At 32.5% G+C, this 5,000-nt stretch overlaps 1 long non-coding RNA gene across 1 annotated transcript; it reads left to right on the top strand.

Annotated features, from left to right (window-relative positions):
* The first annotated feature begins 2,614 nt into the window (after nucleotides 1–2,614).
* On the top strand, nucleotides 2,615–4,725 carry LOC135225203 (uncharacterized). The gene is made up of 2 exons (XR_010316926.1): nucleotides 2,615–3,142; nucleotides 4,233–4,725. It is a non-coding gene; the product is annotated as an uncharacterized LOC135225203 (long non-coding RNA).
* The last annotated feature ends 275 nt before the right edge of the window (nucleotides 4,726–5,000 follow it).

The following is a 5,000-nucleotide window of genomic DNA, read 5'->3' on the forward strand; positions in this document are numbered from 1 at the left end:
CCTTCCATTATTCCCAGGTATTTGTATCCAGTCTCATCTATGTGTTTGATGTTGCTCCCATCTGGTAGCTTTATCCCTTCAGTTCTCGTTACTTTGCCTTTTTGTATGTTGACTAAGGCGCATTTTTCTATTCCAAACTCCATCCTGATGTCCCCAGATACAATCCTTACAGTCTGGATTAGGGTATCTATTTCCTTGATGCTCTTACCATAAAGCTTGATGTCGACCATGAACATCAGATGGTTGATTCTGTTGCTCTTTTTCTTGAGTTGGTACCCCGGCTCATCTTCTGTAGTACTTTTGTCATCGGAATCATGGCTACTACGAAGAGTAGTGGGGACAGTGAGAGTGAGTCTCCCTGGAAGATCCCTCTCCTGATATTAACCTCTGCTAGTCTTATTCCAGAGCTTGTAAGTATTGTATTCCAGTTGCGCATGGTAATTTTGAGGAAGCTGATGGTGTTTTCCTCTGCCCCATATATTTTCAGGCATTCTATTAGCCTTGTGTGTGGTATCATGTCGAAGGCTTTCTTATAGTCTATCCATGCCATGCTAACGTTGTTTTCCTTCTCCTACTGTTCTTCATTATTATTAATTATTATTATTATTATTATTATTATTATTATTATTATTATTATTATTATTATTATTATTATTATTATATTAGATTAGATGAAAACCTATCCATATGGAACAAGCCCACAGGGGTCAGTGACTTGAAATTCAAGCTTCCAAAGAATATGGTGTTTATTAGGAAGGAGTAAGACTAAGTAAAGAGAAATACAGAAAGACGAGGAACCAATTAGTAAAAAAGTTAATCAATAAAAAGATAACAATTTATTATTATTATTATTATTGTTATTATTATTATTATTATTGTGGGCACAGTTTTCAGTGTCGAAACTGATAATGGTTGTGGGTCCATAATAATCTAGCATGTGAAAGTTGATGTCTTTAATAAATATTAATAGCTTTCGAACCTTGAGCTATAGGTTCATCGTCACTTGACTGAGGATGAACTTAGCACAAGGTTCGAAAGCTTTTAATATTTATTAAAGACATCAACTCTCACATGCTCTATGTTTGTGGACCTACAACCATTAAAATAATAATGATGATAATAATAAATAAGAAAGATATGGGATATACCAATGGAAATTGTACCCATAATCATCATAGTAACATTAGGAACGATCCCAAGATTCCTGAAAAGAAACCTGGAAAAACTAGAGGCCGAAGTAGCTCCAGGACTCATACTCCAGCAGAAGACTCATGTGCTCCTAGAAACAGCGCACATGGTAGAAAAGTGATGGACTCCTAAGGAGGAGGATGCAAGCCCGAACCCCACACTATAAGTCCCACCCACTAGTCGAATTGGAGGACTGTGATAGACAAATAATAATAATAAAAGTTATAAATCCCTAAGGAGGCAGGATGCAAACCGGAACCTCGCACTAAAAAACCACCTAGTCGCATAGGTGACTGTGATATATATATATATATATATGTGTGTGTGTGTGTAATAGAATAAAAAATTATAATAAATAATAATAATAACAACAGAAGACAACATAAGATAAAAAGTAAACACGTAATTAGAAAAAAGAACAGACGGAAGACCAAAGTTTTTATTTTTTTATTTTTGTAAACAAGCATTGCATTATTTATCAAAACTGACAAACATCAGTCTGACAGCCGAAGTCAGCCACACAGTCGACGTGTCAGCGACAGTCTGAAGCGCCCGTTGTAATATACCTTACTTAAAAACGAGTCTTATTTTTAGGAAAGCATATTTTGAGTAGATCATCTTTTTGAGGATTCGGAAGATTAGTGAATAGATAAGGATAATATAGCAGCTAAAAGAAATAAGTTAACTAGTTAATTAAATAACACAAAATAAAAATAAATAAATGTATAAAAATTATTTAAACATTATTTACCATTTTGATTCTAGAGCGCATATTTTGAACGGATAATTTAAGTTTTGAGAATTCGGAAGGTGACTAAATAATAAATTATAATGGAGAAGTAAAAATGAATAATTCAGGTGATTATCTAATTAATAATTAAAGATAAATAAACATAAAAAAAATTGTATCAACAATGTTTTAAACTGTGTTCTTCCATCTGAGATTTAAGAGCTCTCAAGATATGTATAATTTAATAGTAGTGCAAGCTAGATTCAGGGAAATATGCACATCTAATGCTACACAGATTCGCTATCATTTTCAGTATGAGAAAATGATAAATGATTTTATTTCACAAACTACAACTGTAACTGTGGCTGAACAGAGGTGTTTAGATCTCAAGTTATCTCATTCCACGGAGGATCTGATTCTCTTCTTGATCTAATAAAAAGATTAACATTTTTTTTCTTTTTACGTCAAAATGATTCAGGCATTGTCTAGTTTGCAAAGACATCAAATGAAACATTGAACACATATTGGGCATAATCTTCGACTATTTTTTGTGCACTGGTTCACTGTGGACACAGTAAGGAACAGATAACCCAAATTAACGGCTATCATTATTCAGATAAAACGGTTACGAGAAAGAAAGTCAGAGACAACTTCAATGTCTGGCGGTTTGAACAATGCTTGAGGAAGCTTCTTAGACCGAGGAAGGTCAGGTAATTAAAATCGACAGCTATCATTATTGTATTCATTATTGTATTCAGGCGGTTTAATCTTTGCTTGAGGAAGGAAGATCAGGGAACCTTATCTCGCTTGTGAGATAAAAATAAGGATACCTGAAAACGATTCGGAGAACATTTATGTCCTCTCATGCCCCTTCTTATTAATTTTAACTTTTGAGATCCCTTATCTCCAACGAGATCTACGACGTAGAAACTAGCAAGAGTGGTAATCTTTGTTCTAGATAAGACGAACATTGTTCAACCGGGTTCCTCGTGTGTATATAAACCGAGAGAGAAACCACAAGTGTCAGTTCACAGACGCCAAGAGCAGAAGAAGAACAACCCTAAGTTCGTCTTGAAAACCAGGAGAAGAAGCACTACAACAACAACAAGGCTACTCTAGCAGAAAGTTCTAAAACAAGAGAAAGAGAAACAACACAGTATCGTATCAAAATGGTGCAACAATTTGTACAAGAAAACGATCAACTCATGAATAAGACTTATCTCGGTAAGTAATCTTTTATTCGTACTGTTTTGTAAACGAGTTTTTTAAAAATCATCTGAAAAAAGGAAAGTATTAACGTTCATTATAAATATGGACATATTAGGAATATATATACACATATATACATATATATAAATATATATATATATATATATATATATTCTATATATACTATATATATATATAGATATATATATATATATATATATACACGTATATTATAGAATCTACTGGTCCTTTTAACCAGATACATATGTAAATGTAATAGCCACAGAGGTTATGAGCATTGTGGCTATTATATTTACACAACACACACACACACACACATATATATATATATATATATATATATATATATATATATATATATATATATATATTTCTGTGTGTGTAATGATCTTTTTAAAAAATTATTAGGCACTATATCTTCAGACTTTTTCCCTATACTTTCAAACATTAAATGACTCCACCCTTCTCTTCTTACACCAATAAACTTCCAATATAACTCTAAAACTGTAGCAGGGTTTAAATTTCTTGGTTTTTTACTCTCCAACATCTTTAAAAATCATACAGGCCAAATTTCGAGGCAATGATATTGGTTTGATATTGGTTTACCTTAGACCTACATGAACAACTTATGGTATTCGCTGGATTCTTGCAGCCAAATAATCTTGATATGTAATTCACTTTTTATGTTAAGATTTTCCCAATTATTCTTTTCTATTTTGTAGTATCTAGATTATTGTACGATTGTTATGTCTTTCTGGCTATTCACTAATGCAATAAGAAATATAAGACAGTTGACAAAAAAAATGGTCCTACTATATACTACTTCCATTACTTTAAGCTTAAAGAAAACATTTGTTCATTTTTCTTTAATTTTTATGTCATTATCCACTTTTATTTACCAATTTATTTATATATGGAAAAGTAATCATCCACTTTTGGTGGTACGTAATAATTTTCCTGATTCACATAAAAATTACAAGCGATATTTATAATAGCAAAAGTGTTTCAAGTACTACTTTTCCACCTTCATATTATATTTATAATACCTGGCAACTCATTTCCCTTCTTTCTTCTTCTTTCCCAGAACCAAATGACGTCAGGACCCGGTGTCGTTCCAGTGACAGCACGAGCAGCGAAGTCAGCATCAGCAGCGTCAGCAGCGTCGACAGCCAGGCGTCAGCGGACTCCTGTTCGAAGCGTAACAAACCCAAGAAGAGTTTAACCGAGAGGATTTTCAAAAAACACGAAAAGAAGAACATTTTGATGACCAACACTTTGCTCTCCTACATGTCGGTGGACTCTTGAAGACAATTTTATAATATATATATCATTAGGAATTAATTTTGTATTTATTATAGACTGAATATACTCGATTATAAGTTTATATAGTCATTTTTACACTATTCATTCTGTCATCTACCCAATATTCGCTGTATCACGCATTTATAACAAAGCTTTAAGTGTATAAGCCTAAGCTCTACTTTATCGGCCTACATTGTTCATAAGCCCAATCATTTATAATCATATTAGAAATAAGTTACTTAATGCATATAATTATTAAATAATGTAATAAGTAATATCTATTTCTTTCATCCTAAAATTCTATCCAATAGCTACAGATTTTTATGTATATATGTAGCAACTCTTTCCTGAAAGAGGATTTGGTTTCAATTAGCATATTTCCCGTGAGGTAGGAATCACTATACACGTATTCTTTTTTTCTTTTTTTAAGTCTATCGCACATTTATTGGTTGGCACTGAGCAAACTGAGTGCTAAACTAATTAGAAAATGAAGACAATAATGGGAGAAAATCCACAAATTCTGAAAAAAAATTCAAGTCATTTCCTAGAT

Source organism: Macrobrachium nipponense, chromosome 13 (genome assembly GCF_015104395.2).
Source record: "Macrobrachium nipponense isolate FS-2020 chromosome 13, ASM1510439v2, whole genome shotgun sequence".
Taxonomy (NCBI): domain Eukaryota; kingdom Metazoa; phylum Arthropoda; class Malacostraca; order Decapoda; family Palaemonidae; genus Macrobrachium; species Macrobrachium nipponense.